The sequence below is a fragment of the Maniola jurtina genome, chromosome 12 (genome assembly GCF_905333055.1).
Source record: "Maniola jurtina chromosome 12, ilManJurt1.1, whole genome shotgun sequence".
Lineage (NCBI taxonomy): Eukaryota > Metazoa > Arthropoda > Insecta > Lepidoptera > Nymphalidae > Maniola > Maniola jurtina.
The window spans coordinates 3,172,135-3,188,826 of record NC_060040.1 but is presented as its reverse complement, the minus strand read 5'-3'; the positions used below and the strand labels follow the sequence as shown (position 1 = coordinate 3,188,826).

The window sequence follows — 16,692 nt, the reverse complement described above, 5'->3', positions numbered from 1 at the left end:
ACTGGCCAAGCACGTATTGGCACACCTCACGCACCTTTGAGGGAGCATTATGGCCAACTCTTAAGCATGCAGGTTTCCTGACGGTGTTTTCCTTCACCACTTCGTTGTCTGTCTGTGTGTCATCTTTCAAGAGAATCAAAACTTATAAATTGGGTACTTCCCGTTTACGTAGAATCATGAAAGGCAGGTAGCAATATCTTATAGGCCAAGCACTCTACTCCTGTGGCCCAAGTAAACAGAAAAATCCGACAACTGAATTGTCATTACATAAAAAAAAAACTTGTACGGAACTCTTCATGTGTGAGGCAGACTCGCACTTGACCGGTTTTTGAAAGTTATGTCAAATAAAAATTTGACATGCAATAGCAAACAAAATGAAATACAAGCCACTTTATTCCTTATTAATTCATCGGGTGAAAGTCGATTTCAATTTAATCGTAGGTATATCTTGAAAAGCGAACTATTATACGACTACGTAAAATGGGTACATTTTTAAAGCAACGACATGTTAGAAACAGATATTTCGTTTTGGTCGTGTTAAACTATGTGAGTCATTCAGATAATTCTTGATTTAGTGATGTTCGGTCAAAAATATTTCATGGAACGTATAATTAACATAACATTGATGTTACTTTTGAAGAGATATTAGCTGCCTTATTGGATTTATATTATTATAGAAATTGGGTTTTAGAATGGCACAAATAAACGGTAATTTATGAATAAAAGTTTAAAAAGCGTGAAATAAAAATTAAATTAAAAATTTAAAAAACCCCCGACACATAAACCTCTAAAAAGTAAAAAAATAATAGGTAAGTATGTATGGGCCCTTTAAGAATAGTATAAATAGTAAAGTTTTTATCCAAGCGTTCGTTGCGTCGGGGGACCGCTAAAGTTAACAAAAACTATTCTTCCTACAACAGATGACTTTCATAGTTTATCATAGTGTAAGGTTATTTTTAAAAAGTTGATTTGAGTTGTCAAAAATAATATAAAATTATTAATTTAGCTGATGAAGGTAGTTTGGTAAAATCGATATTTGGCTCATTCGATGTCATACAATCTGTTACTAGGAGGCCAACAAGATTGAACTTGCATAAATACGGGTGTTTTGAAGGTTTTAGTTGAGTCTCCTTCTGAGATTCGGAGCGATATCGCATATTTTCGGTTTTTGTATTGTGAACTGAATAATTAGATGTTGTGATAGCAATCACGCTCTAATTAAATTATTTATTTTGGCATTAGTTTGTTTAGATTAAAACTCTCGGATAACCTCTACACATTGAACCTGATGTTTTTTGTGTTGGTTTGAGAGGACATACCAATAATTCGATAAAAATATTTAAATAATACCTGCTTTTCTGAGTGACGCCAATAATTCAGAAGCGGGATGTGTCTCACGTTGTCTTAATTTCGCTTTGGTATCTTTTTGTAAACAACCCACATTTGATTAAAATTTTTATTGAGTTTGATTTGGTGATTAAAATTTTTAGTTTTTTTTTAAATAATTTAGTCTTTTGTGAATTGGAAAGTAATTTGCAATGAGTGGTTCAGATTTTGTATACATCGAATGAGAAGTTAGTCGTTTGGATTTATTGTTGACTTGATATTAAAACTGAGAGTTCGGCAGTTCAGGGGTAGGTTTTAATGATTTGACGGAGGGCAGGATAGCCCATGATTTGGATTTGACTTAGGGCAAGGAAGCCCGCGACTGACATGACAAGATTATTTAGAAACACGAGGGCGTGTTAAATTCAGGACGGCCGAACTGTAAGGTTATTTTTAAAAAGTTGATTTGAGTTGTCAAAAATAATATAAAATTATTAATTTAGCTGATGAAGGTAGTTTGGTAAAATCGATATTTGGCTCATTCGATGTCATACAATCTGTTACTAGGAGGCCAACAAGATTGAACTTGCATAAATACGGGTGTTTTGAAGGTTTTAGTTGAGTCTCCTTCTGAGATTCGGAGCGATATCGCATATTTTCGGTTTTTGTATTGTGAACTGAATAATTAGATGTTGTGATAGCAATCACGCTCTAATTAAATTATTTATTTTGGCATTAGTTTGTTTAGATTAAAACTCTCGGATAACCTCTACACATTGAACCTGATGTTTTTTGTGTTGGTTTGAGAGGACATACCAATAATTCGATAAAAATATTTAAATAATACCTGCTTTTCTGAGTGACGCCAATAATAGGTAGCGGTCCCCTGGCGCAACGAGCGCTTGGATAAAAACTTTACTATTTATACTATTCTTAAAGGGCCCATACATACTTACCTATTATTTTTTTACTTTTTAGAGGTTTATGTGTCGGGGGTTTTTTAAATTTTTAATTTAATTTTTATATACATTCTACTAATTAGTGGTATTTGTACAAAATAAAGCCTTTACCTATAAGTAGTTGCCTATAATAGGTTGCCTATTAGAGATTGTTACAGGTTGCCTGGTAGAGATTGCTCTAAGCAATAAGGCCGCCTTTGCACACAATTGTTTTTTCTGTGTTGTGTTCCTTTACATGTGTTTTTGTGTGCAATAAAGACTTCTATCTATCTATCTATCTAATATGCGACAGGTTGAGATGGCAAACAGGGCATGAGGTGGGGGACGCCCCACACACCCCACACACAGCAAGTTAGGACGGGAGCTGTGCGTGGTGTCCCCACCCCTGTCGCGCACTATACTTGATTTTAATACTTGGCTAGATTATGCCAGCAACTTCGCCCACGTGGATTAAGATTTTCAAAAATCCCGTGAGAACTTTGTGCTTTTTCAGGATAGAAAATTAGTCTATGGTCCGTTTCCGGAGTGCACGCTATCTCTGTACCTTTCGTCAAAACCGTTTTTCCGTATATGGAGTGGCAAGTCAGTATAATCACACATAGCTCATGTGCTCAAAACTAACAAGATGGCAGGCAGGTAGGTGCCTATTCTAATCTAACAAGATAGATAAGTAAATAACGTCAATAGTAGATCATTAAGAATAATTAAGATATTGTTTAGAATAAGATAATAATTAGGTAGGAGTGAAGATGTGTGGGTAAAAACTGTTTTACACGATCATCAGATGTCAGGTCATTCCATGGGTCACACCTATTAACCCTGTATGACGTTAATACACGATAGAATTATTATTTCATTAATTGATTGTTATAATTAATAGCTTGTACGTATGAGTAATTATTAAGCCGGAAACATATTCATAACACGCCACGAATTCATAAAAATCTGCTGGATAAATATTTTGTTTCTTATTTTATTTTTAAGACCAAAATTGTAGTAACAAAAAGTTATAACCCGTAGATGTAACTGGTAATGTGTGGCACAGCTTTCAAAATAAACGTTTTTTCTTTCTTTCAAATTCAAGTTCAAAATATTTTTATTCAATCAGACTTTTACAAGTTCTTTTGAATCGTCAAAAGCATCTACCACTGGTTCGGAATGCCGTTCCTACCGAGAAGAACCAACAAGAAACTCGGCAGTTGCTCTTTTCAGATGTTCAATTTACAATAATATTCCATACTATACAAGCAATTTTACATTGGAAATCCTTTTTACTAAACAGAGATTTCTACATGCCTATTTTTGGAAAGAGTGTGAAATACGTTTCAGGCATTATCTACTTATTTAATTCTGCGTTACGATTACGTAGTAGGTAGATAGGCATAAATAGGCATTTAATTGTACTTACTGTCCAAATTATTTATATAAAAGATAATAAATGTACGATAGGCTTGTGTTGAGAGGCGTGGCTATATTGAACCACGCAGATGATAATTTAAGCAACAAACGTCACTATTAATGTTTTTCTTCTTCCAAACTTCGAAATTCTGATGAAAAAAAGTAAGAGTAAAAAGCAAAATGAAGAATAAGTGGTGTCCTCTAATTCTAAAATTACAGACCAATTACTAGGCACAAGGTTGAAGGCAAGCCGTTCAAGATCCCCGTTAAAGTAGGACGTCCTACTTATATTTTTTAAGCGGACTGCACCTCCCATATTTTGTACTTATTGAGGACTGACTTTTAAACAATACGAATCAGGCCGATTTTTCGTTTTTACCATTCATAGTGTATCAATCAATGAGCTAAAATATCGATCAAATATTTTTTTTCAACTAAAGGCTGATTTTTCAATTGTCACTTTTATCTGAGGAACTGAGGAATAAATTTGAGGCTTTGAAATTTTTTGTATGGGAAATCTGTCTGAATAATGCAGGTTTCCCAAGATGTTTTCTTTCACCGTAAAAGCAAGTGATATTTAATTAATTGCTTACAAGTGTAAATTAAAAATTTATAACATCCCCCGACAAGTGAAGGTTACAGTTATAACTAGAAAAGAGCTGATAACTTTCAAACGGCTGAACCAATTTTCTTGGATTATGGCTAAGAACACTCTCGACCAAGCCACCTCTCAAACAAAAAAAAAAACTAAATTAAAATCGGTTTATTAGTTTAGGAGCTACGATGCTACAGACAGATACACAGGTACACAGATACACACGTCAAACTTATAATACCCCTCTTTTTGGGTCGGGGGTTAAAAACGCATGTGACTAAAAGTTTGAGGCCCAGGCCCCAGGATCGAACCTCAGACCTCCCACATAAGAGATCTATTACGCTTTATCGCGATAGGCTATCAAGGTTTTAAGGCTTTAATGTATGAGTCTAGTATGAATGTAATCTGGTAGAATATTTCCTAAAGCAACTCTGTACAATAAAATCTCCTACACAGTCACGTTTTGCATAAATTACCCAGCGTGTGAAGAAAACACTTTGTTATATTTTGCTCTACAATATAACAACAAAAAGCCTTCAGATAGCCCGGAGCAAGTTTTTGTAAAGGACAATGATAGCTTTATATTCAAAGGGAGTACGGTATGATGATGTCAAAAAAGTAAATAGTCCAAGAGTCGATGTTGTTTTCTAACTACCCAGATAAAATAGTTTCTTTGAATCGAAAGTACCTATTGTTTTTAACCTCAGTCCATTGGGCAACACACTGGTTAGCTAATTTTCGACCGACCGAAATACCTAAAACACAAAGTTATACATTTTTTTTTACAAATACTTATAGCTCTCTATGACAACATTTTGAGAATGTTATAAAAAATGTTATTTTTCATTATTAATTTATATTTGTACTAGAGGATGCCCGCGGCTTCGCCCGCGTGGATTTCGGTTTTTTTAAATCCTTTGATTTTCCGGGATAAAAAGTAGCCTGTGACCTTCCCCGGGATGTATCCCAAGTCTGTACCAAATTTTATTAAAATCGGTTCAGTGGTTGGGCCGTGAAAACGTAGCAGACAGACATACAGACAGACAGATAGACAGACAAACAGACAGATAGACAGACAGACAGACAAACAGACAGATAGACAGACAGACAGACAGACAGACACACTTTCGCATTTATAATATTAGTATGGATTTTGTACCTACTTACATCTCATTTTGCAAAAAAATACATACTTATACATATAAAGTTCCATCCATAAAATATGGAAACTACATACTTATAATAAAGCATGTTGCTTTTGCAAATCTGCAATATCGAATAGTTATATGGAAAGTCAAGCGTATCAGAAATTCACACTTCCATCACGTATTGTTATACTCATATTCGAGAGAAAAATCCGAAACGAGTTCGTTCTTTTCCCTAGAGAATTTTATCTCGAGCTACAAATGTGTAGTCAATAAGTAAGTGAATGGAAGTCGAAATGCGAGTATGAATTTGATACATATAAGTACCTATACCTACTTAGTTGTAGTGAAAAACCGAAGCTTTACAAACTACAGATCACTGGATATCGATGATACATAATTTACCTATAGGTAAGTATAGCATTCATCCATACTAATATTATAAATGCGAAAGTCTGTCTGTCTGTCTGTCTGCTACGTTTTCACGGCCCAACCGCTGAACCGATTTTGATGAAATTTGGTACAGACATGGGCTACATCCCGGGGCAGGACATAGGCTACTTTTTATCCCGGAAAATCAAAGAGTTCCTGCGGGATTTAAAAAACCGGAATCCAACGGGCGAAGCCGCGGGCATCCTCTAGTTTGGCATATTTAGCTGAATTTGCGCACTCATTCTCATAATACAATCGATTGTTCAAAAATTATGTAGTCTGCAGAGCTCTAACATTCTCGTCCGCGTTACTGAAATTAGAAAATGCCACCGTTATCATCACCATCGACATCCAATAAACGTCCACAGCTGGACAAAGGTCTCTAGTAGAGACTTCCGCACGACTCGTTTTTGACGGCTTCCCTGGCACAGTGGTTTTATTAGTGGGAAGTCCCGGGTTCCATTCCCGGTAGGGGTTTGGAATTTTATAATTTCTAAATTTCTGGTCTGGTCTGGTGGGAGGCTTCGGCCGTGGTTAGTTACCAACTTACTGGCAAAGCCGTACCGCCAAGCGATTTAGCGTTCTGGTACGATGCCGTGTAGAAACCAGAGGAGTATGGGTGTAATGAAAACTGCCATAATATAGCCCTTCCTGGTTAGCCCGCTTCCATCTTAGACTGCATGATCACTTACCACCAGGTGAGATTGCAGTCAAGGGCTAACTTGTGTACTTGAATAAATAAATAAAAAAGGTATTGTGCGATGTGCTGCCTGTATCCGGCGCATAGATATAAAATACTACATTTTGGATTTCTGTAATCCAGCGGCTGCCCTGCATTTCGTTTGATATCGTCTGTTCGTCTAGTGCAGCGTCTGTTACAAAATAATATCTAATATTCATGAATTCATTAACTTTAGCTTCATAATAATAAACAACGTATATGTTTCTCAAAGCAGTTTCTATCCAGCTTAGCTTTAGAGCTTAGAAGAACATTAATAAGTATAATAGTTATTTAGAAAGGTCATAATATTCAGTGAATATTATTTATTCATAGCTGCTATTGTTTAGTAAGCTAAGGGTATTATCACACTTGCAATTTACGGTGCGAATGTACTGCGATTTGTGAACACACTTGCAAAAAATGTGCAGCGAGCTTACCGCTAGTGTAAGCAATATGGAGCTCTTGTGCTTAGTAGAAGATTTTACATCTCAAAATTAGGCACTGGGTTTTGTCAAGAAATTCTCATTAGTTAGGAAGTTAGCAGTGTTTCTTTCACTCGTCTTCCATGGAGAACACATAAATCCGTGGGTTCAGAGCCTGATCTATCTCCGGTCGTGTCGGATTACCATCCCATCGGACTATGATAGTAAGAGAATAGAATGTGCATCAGTATTTCGTAGACATGACTTGTGAACTATAGTAATAACTACCATGCAAAAGGCTAATCTCTGACAAAATATTGATCACTGGGGCTGAAATTCTATCGGAAGGATATTATTATCTACTGTGAGTGCGACTGAGTGAGTGAAAATTAATCTCCGTATCGTTGTTCCACGGTGAGCTTCGTGAGAATCGTATCACTAATGATGCCCGCAGCTTCGCCCGCGTGGATTGGTCAGATCCCCTGCAGCATCAGGATTGAGGAGTTGGACTCCAAATTTTTTATGAAACAATGTCGCAAAGTTCCTCTATCGATTAAAAAAGAAATGACGCAAATCGGTTCAGAAATCTCGGAGATTTCGGTTTACATAGGTAGAAAAACACAACTCCCTTTTTGAAAGTCGGTTAAAAAAGTAGCCTATGTTACTCCATGGTCAATTCTCTACTTGTCTGTGAAAATCCCGCCAAAATCTGTTCAGCCGTTCCCAAGATTAGCCTTTTCAAACAGACAGACATACAGACAGATAGACAGACAGACAGACAGACAGACAAAAATTTTAAAAACGTGTGATTCAGTTAAGGTATCGTTCAAATAACCATATGACCTTAATATGGGGTAGTTATTTCGAAATTACAGACAGACACTCCAATTTTATTTATTTGTATAGATTTCGTTAGTGTGATAACGCCCTAATTCGGTGCATACGTGAATAAAATATCCATTAAGCTCAGTACGCTGTATACGGTTCCGCATCTTATAGTGTATAATCGAGAGCAGTCTGCTTTTATTATTCCGGCTTAGGATGAGCTTAGGACATAAATATGTAGAAAGACAGTAACAATGTCGAGAGCTTGAAAGCAAAAGAGCTGCAGATCAACAGTATTTCGAACAATTTTTAACCCCCGACCCAAAAAGAGGTGTGTTATAAGTTTGACGTGAGTATCTGTGTGTGGCATCGTAGCTACTAAACTAATGAACTGATTTTAATTTAGTTTTTTTTTGTTTGAAAGGTGGCTTGATCGAGAGTGTTCTTAGCTATAATACAAGAAAATTGGTTCAGCCGTTTGAAAGTTATCAGCTCTTTTCTACTTACTGTAACCTTTACTTGTCGGGGGTGTTATAAATTTTTAATTTAGGCACACTAATAATTGTAAATAAATAAAACTGTTCACTACTAAACCAAAATAGCACGACTTTTCAGGGTTCCAAAGAAAAGCAAAGAACCTTTAGCCTTTAGTTTTATTCAGTCTGTCTGCCCGTCTATCTAGGTAGGTGTCACAACCATTAAAAAAAAATGCGAATCAAACTCACACCTGTACCTTCGTACAAGATATAACACTACGTATCTAGGTACATACTTTTATTTTTTTAATTTGCATGGCAGCCATTTTGAAATTAACCCTCTTTATTTTATAGTAGGCTATTGTTGTTATAGTGGCAATAGAAATACACACTGATAATTTCAATTCTCTACCTATTGCGGTTCATGAAATACACCCCGCTTACAAATAAAATCAGACCGATGGACAGACAAACGGACAGTGGAGGTTTAGTAATAGAGTCCCGTCGGCACCCATCGGGTACAGAACCAGAAGAGTCCTGAATTTTTCATACACGACATTTTCATACAATTCGTATGCAAATGTCAAAACTATACTTCTTTTAGCGGTGGTAGTGAGGTCCGTGTAATCAGAAGGTAGTATTTTTGTTAATGAAAAATTATTGTTTGTTTGGTTTTAGTCGTCGCCCGTCGGCTCTGAAACTATGAGCCGACGATATTGTGGGTCAAGTATATTGAAACAAAACAATCAAAAGCTTTGGGGAACGCCGCCCGCCCGCCCTAAGTATTCTTATGACAATATTTAATGAAACTTTTAAGCCAAGCCAAACAGCGCGCGAGGAGGTCAAAATCGTACACGTTAAAGTTCATGATTTTGCAGCTGATAGAAAATATGTAGGTAGGTTAAACTGTAGCGACAATCTCTTAGAAATACCACCTTGAAATTTCAGAGAATCTTAAAATTTTAGAACACTTTAAAATTCAAGAACATCAAAATGGCGCTACTGCTGACCTTGACTTGGTCAATTCAAGAAACTTAGTTAAACCTTGGCGTTTTCAAAATCAGTGGTTAAAACAATCAAAATTCAAACTGAATCCCACTTATGATACAACTGTCTCGCTGCCGCATACCGTCACGAGTTTTGTTTGTTTCAGCCCTTAAATGTTATGTTACAGTAAATGAAACAGAAAGAATCTCAAAACAGGGTTTTTTATTGGAAGATAGGCTTGGGATTGGGACAAACGTGCAAAAGCAATATGAGATCTATATGTTACGGGCAATTTGATAAGTCCGGGCACTATTAATAATGGCCGGTCTGTATTAATAATGCCCTACTCATATACAGTAAGCGACAAGTCGAGATGGCAATCGGGGTGGGGACGTCCCGTACAGCCGCACAACCCCCGCGCTAACTCGGTGCAGGATAACGAGGGTGATGTGCGGATGTGCGGGGCGTCCCCCCGCCTCATACCCCGATTGCTATCTCGACCTGTCGCGTACTATTTGAAGAATTGTATAAAAATTTAAGCTTGTTTAAAGAGACACATTTTTAACCCCCAACCCAAAAGAGGGGTGTTATAAGTTTGACGTGTGTATCTGTGTATCTGTCTGTGACATCGTAGCTCCTAAACTAATGAATTTGAAAGTTATCAGCTCTTTTCTAGTTACTGTAACCTTCACTTGTCGGGGGTGTTATAAATTTTTAATTTACGCTTGTTCGTCCATTTTGCCTATATAGTGTTTTGCTTTCATTGAAATTTAACATACAAAATTTAGAGGAAAATTATACAAGAGATTTCGTATGTGAAAATGTATACTATGGTAGACTAGACTATCAGTTCTATAGGTACAGATGGGACCTATAGTATAGGTAGGTGGTGATAGTGGAAAATTGCACTGACACTCAATAGTTCTGATATTATCTAATACCTTAGTTATGATATTATTATTATGACTAGATGACTAGGACAAAGAGTGTTCACATGTAATAGCTAGTAATATAAATATAACCCACACAGATACAGGGGTATAGCCATGCAGTCACCTCGTGCCAGACTTAGGTATTAGGTGTTTCTCCTGTTTTATAGGGTTACCTCAATTGGCAATAAAATAAGTGGAAAAATAAATCGAATTGTGGAAAATTTGTACGGTCTCGCCGGTTTTTGCGATCAGGCCAATTTAGAATATGAAACTTTCTAAAATGGCGCCGTTCTGTCTACATATTACAGTTTATGAGTTACATCCATTAAAATAAAATTAGGTACGTATAATCTGTAGCGAAAAGCACAAAGGATGAAGAAAGAAATTCCGAATTCACGAAGGGTTCCGTACCATCGTACAAGACAGATAACACTCTGTTTTATTTAATTTTTTAATTTGCATGGCGGCCATTTTCAAATTCGCCATCTTGGTTTTTCTATTATTACTGTTGTTATAGCGGCAATAGAAATAGGTACATACTCTCTACTTATTGCGGCTCATGAGATACAACCCACTGACAGACAGACGAACGGATGGATGGCCAGCGGAGGCTTAGTACGCTTCGGATACGGAACCTAAAAACCTAAGCTGTGGGACATCATGGTAGTTGGTACCCATCGAGTGTGAAACCCTAAAAGCTATGTATGTACTCGTGGGTATTATGAGCAGTCTTATCACATTCGAATGGTCGTAGAAGCATTGGTCAGCAGAAACTTCGATGGTTTGATGGAGTTAACCAAGACGCCAAGCGATCCGAGATCCTCATGATAGAGACGAAGGAATCTTCTGGAGCAAGCCCGGCCCCTCAAAAGGCTGTAACAACGATGAAATCAAAATCAAAATATTTTCATTCAATTAAACTTTCACAAGTAGACCTACTTTTGAATCGTCCAATTGCGCTACTGGTTTAAAATGCCTTTCCTACCGAGAAGGACCATGATGATGATGAACTGAAAAAAAAAAAAATTCTAACTACCAGTTATTTTTACTCACCATTTTGCGTTGAAGTGCGATCTCACATGGAGAAATGATGAATCTATCAAGCTAGACCGGCGCGTTTAAAACCCTTATAGCTTTTATACGTTTACCTACCTAATTAATAATTATCGCCATTTCATCAATTTTATTCTCTTATATTTTGGTATTTTCCAAATGACAATCAAAAAGTGCACAATGTACCTACTTACAGTGTATTTTGAATAACCAGCTTTGACTTTTGACAGCCGTTAGCACCAACATGCATAAAAAAAATTAACTCTGTCTTTGTTGTTATGTGAATTGTCATACAATCGAATAGAAAGAAAATTATCCGAGTAGGTACCTACTGGTCGTACCTACAGTTTACACGTGTGTTTCTGTTGAGTACGCAAGTATGATTAAGTAACATAATCTGAACTGCTGTTCTTATGACCAGTACCTCACTTATTGACCTGGATCTTGTACCTTTATCAGAAAACCATTATAATAATATAATGCACGCAATCAATAGCTGCTATGTGCAGTTACATCAAATAAGATAATATAAACAGACATTATTATTACATAAGTAATTACGGTAAGTAGTGACAACCCTAAATTTCATAACATTGGTGACTCCACTGTTGATAAGTTTATTCAGTGTATGGAAAAATACATAATGTAGGAAAATTTTCAAACTACCTATTGAAATTATAGGTGTTCCGCATAGATAATTTCCGTAGTATTAATATAATTATTTTAGAAAATGATAGGTACTACTAAAGGCCCCAAGCATATAGGCTGCAAAATACCTTAAAATATCTAAAATATTATAATATAAAACAGGTACCTAGTTATGAAAGGTTGGAGAAAATCTATATATATAAAAGCGAAATATATTATATATATATTTAGGTTTTTAATAATTTCGTGAATTTCATAAAGAGTAGCATCCCTCCCCGGATTGCAAGCTGTCTAATGTACCATTTCATGAAAACTGGTAGATCAACTGTGAAAAAGTAACAACCAGACAAATACACAGATAGACACACAAGTTTACAGACAGGCAGATACACATTAACATTTATAATATTAGGTATGGATTACAATATTATGTCATCATGTAAAATAGGTAATCTATAAAGGTTAGGTTTGAGAAAATAGTTTTTTTTATTAATGCTGAGAAAATAATATTTTACTAGGGAATATAATATAAATTAAAATTAAACATCTCTTATTTATGAATAGGATTTAATTATTAAAAATACCAAATACTTAAAAACGCGATGCTTAAAAAATTAGAAAAGCCAAACAGTAAATTACAATTTTTCTGCACGTGTAGGATTGTTCACAGATCGCGACTCGAGTGATTATTCTGTACAAAGTTCAATCTTCTAGTATTTCCTGTTACATAGAGTATCTGGATAAATACCTACTTAGAATGCTGGTCTAGTCATCGTACCTACTGCAATGCAATTAATTAGCATGGTGGACTTTAACCTTATGCAAATATTTATTATTTAAATATGTATTATATAAACATTATGCAAATATTTACATAATACAAGCTGTGATAACCTAGTGGTTAGAACGTCCGCCTCCTAATCGGAGGTCGGGGGTTCGATCCCGGGCACGCACCACTAACTTTTCAGTAAATATCACTTGCTTTAACGGTGAAGGAAAACATCTTGAGGAAACCTGCATGCCTGAGAGTTCTCCATGTTCTCAAAGGTGTGTGAAGTCTGCCAATCCGCATTGGGCCAGCGTGGCAGACTATGGCCTTAACCCTTCTCATTCTGAGAGGAGACCCGTACTCAGTAGTGGGGCGGAAATAGCTTGATCATGATCATCATGATGTGCAAATATTTTACTATGCAATTTATATACCTACTAGCATTTACTCACAGTTAGGCACGTGTAAAAACTTTGAAATGCATACAAAATTAGGTAAGTACCTAGGTACCCATTCATAGTCGAAAATAATCATTGAGATTATTGATGATGAAGATGATGAAGATGGATGTGATCATTTTTTCGCCTTTAGGGGACCCTGTGGCCTTGTGCGCTGCACAATTTGCACCATAGGTAAACTGAATTACCTCATAGTAGTTATATGTACTAAGTATAATAAATATACAGAAATACTGTGATTTCTGTTGGTAAACATTACCACAGAACAGTAAATTTTTATTATTACCAGCATATCAAATTATTCTGAATGCATTTTTCACACTATACATAATATACCTACCACCTACGCAGTCAGAATAATTCAGATAGGTTTTGCGATTTATATTATGTAACTGATTAGGTACATTATTTAATTATTGATTATGTAAATTATTTTAATAGTTAACAAACACAATAATATTATTGTACGTAACAAGATCTATTTATTGCGTGTTTTTTTAATTAATTTTGCGTATTTATTTATCTATTGCGTATTTCTGTAAAACGTAACAATAAATAAAATAAAATCATAATATATTAAAATATCAAACTTTTAGCAACACAGAGATTACACTATCAGAACTATCGTGGTAGTAAAATAGGCGAACTACCAGATAGTGTCTACGTAACTATTGTTAAAAATTACTCATAGTTGAAGTTACCGACCATAATAATAATAATCCGAAAGATTACTAGAAAAACCGGTCAAGGACGAGCCGGACTCGCACTCGAAGAGTTCCGTAACCATAGTGCAAATTTTTTTTATATTTTTTTTTTATATGCATGGTGGCGGCAATTTTGTAATTAATTTAATATATTTAATTGTCATAGCGACAATAGAAATACACACTGCGTGAAAATTTTAACTTTCTAGGTACTTACCTATTAGATACAGTTCTTGAAATACAGTCCACTGAGAGACATTATAGACAGACGGACAGCACAGGCTTAGTAAGTATGGTTCCGTTGGCATTCTTCTAGTACGGAACCCTAAAAATGAAATAAAAGCACTAATTATATTAAATAAATTACACTAGTAGCATTGGAATTTAAAATTAAGTAACTAATTTATTATTCATAAGTAAGTACTTATACCTAATATGGTAACTACTTACATATACTTGCCGGATTTACCAAATTGTTATCTTTTGTAATGCTTAGGTTTTCTATAGATATACCTATCTATTTATTTTCCGTTACAATAAAAACATTTCCGTATTATTTGATTAGCGAGAACCTTCTAAATGACTGTAAACAAATTTCCCAGTTTAAGAAAACAACAATATTATTGTGCCCCTGTATGCATTCAACATTAGTGTGTATAAAAGCAAGAATATTTTCTTATTGTTTATGCTTATATTATATTAAGTTTGTATAAACAAAGACCAATAGGTCTTTGTTGGTTTATTTCGATTACAGCCGAATTCGCTAAACGTTTTCAAGTTTTTAGGTAACTAGACCTAAAAAAGACCTAAAATAAAAGATAAAATTCAAGGAGAGTTGCATGTTGAAAGTGGCGGTGGGTGCGGCTAGATGACGTCATATCCGTCACAATTACTTCCGTCAATTTCATAAAATTACCATCATGCAGTATAGCCTCGGTATACGCGGCTGAAGAACTTTCACATAAATTAGGTTTTACTAAATGACTAAATTAGTAATTTTTAAACGTTTTAACTCTATCACGTCTATATCCCTTAGGTAGGTAGGCGTAACTATTTTTTTAATTTATATACTAGCGCTTGACTACAATCAGACTTGCTGGCAAGTGATGATGCAGTCTAAGATGGAGCGTGTGTAGAAGATGCCTATTCATTCTTGAATTGAAGGTCCATATTAAAATTGGAGGAGAAAACACATTCCGGAAAGGCGTTCCATATCATAGCGGTTCGAGTTAGAAACGAGGATATATAAAAGTTCCATTATAAATTATAATGTTATCAGAATATTAAATTCTAATACGTTCTGTAAACATATTACGTGTGGGTTCTATTATATTTATCTTGATCTGTTTACTAACTTGCACTTAGCAGGCTTCTTACTGTGTACCTAAATAAGTGGTTATGTCATAATGGGAAAGCGTAGTAAGTGTTTACAGGAAAATGCGAAAACTCGAATAAAGGCTTGAACAGAAGTTGAATTAGGAAAACTAGAAATTACAGATTTATTTTAAAAAACCGTGTGTAATTCGTACAGTAAGAAGTACTGTCTATACAGATACTTAAACGACATAATCTATAATCTATTCGACCTTAATTTGCTAGAAAGCAGATCACGCACGTACTTAATAAATAAAAATAAATGAATAATGCTTTGAATTTCATGTAGGCCAACTCATGCCGTTTATAAAAAGTCAAGACTACCAGCGGTTCGGAAAGCAGCTTCTACTGAGAAGAATCGCCAAGAAACTCCGCAGTCTCCACTAAATTGAACTTGGCTCAAGATACTGTTCTTCTATCTATGCTACCAACTGCTAATATTGTTGAGAACATCTATCAAACTTAATATCCCCCGTGAATCATTCAAGGCCGGAGATTTATACTGACATAACTATGGTAAGCGCAAATTGCTCGTCAGATGCAAGCTTAAGGTTCTGACAGTGAGTTAGTGGCATTCCCTAATTGCAGCCGGCAATTTCACGGTGATAAAGTGATATTCGAGTGTGTTTATCACTAGTTCCAAAGATATATTAACTAGATGGTGCTATACCGATATATCACGCTTGCAAAGTTTTGAACCTTGTTCTCTCTCGTCTGGCTTTTACAATGATTAGCCAATGTCAAGTTTGTGGTTATTTGTAACAAGTTAGCTAAACTATACAAGTATGGACGCTCGCCGACATACGCACGGCACCCCCTTAGAGCGCTTTCCAGTCAGTTTTAACAAAAAAAAACACTCCAAAAAGTCACAACACGCGCGCCAGCAAACGCCACCACAGACGAAGTCAGTTTTGAACCTAGAATTTACAAATACAGGTAATAGACTAAAAACTATAGCAATTTTTTCGCGGAGCGATCAACGGCTTGCACAAGGATGACCATTATTATAATAGACTACGAATATGTGCTTGCCTTGGCCCTGCATGGTACGGGCCGTACCTCAAATGATGGAATTACTACTTACTCAGTTTAAAATTTCATAGATAACAAGTATTAGCTGTTAGAAATTTTTAACCCACAGCCACTATAGCGGCGCGGTGCGGTGTCGCACGTCATCGCGCTTCTAACATAACATCTTAGAATAACCACTCGAATAACAATTTTTTTGTTCTTATTACTGACTGCCAATTTGCACCGAGACTAATTTGTCGGTTAGTCATCGCGTTTGCGTAGCCTCCGTCTGAAATCAAACTTGGAATTAATGAGCAAGTATTGAATTCATTTTTGCAGCCATTGGTTCGAGGAACCCATGATGCTCGGTTTGAAGTCAAATTGATATTATGTTTCCACTCTTACTGTCATCAATCACGTGCCTTTCAAATAAAATGGAGTTTACGTCAATTGTTCT

The 16,692-nt window shown here is 35.7% G+C and overlaps 1 long non-coding RNA gene across 1 annotated transcript; it reads left to right on the top strand.

Moving 5' to 3' along the window:
• Window positions 1-7,161: 7,161 nt before the first annotated feature.
• Window positions 7,162-15,795, top strand: LOC123870199. Its single transcript, XR_006797026.1, has 3 exons — window positions 7,162-7,222; window positions 7,818-7,822; window positions 15,786-15,795. It is a non-coding gene; the product is annotated as an uncharacterized LOC123870199 (long non-coding RNA).
• The last annotated feature ends 897 nt before the right edge of the window (window positions 15,796-16,692 follow it).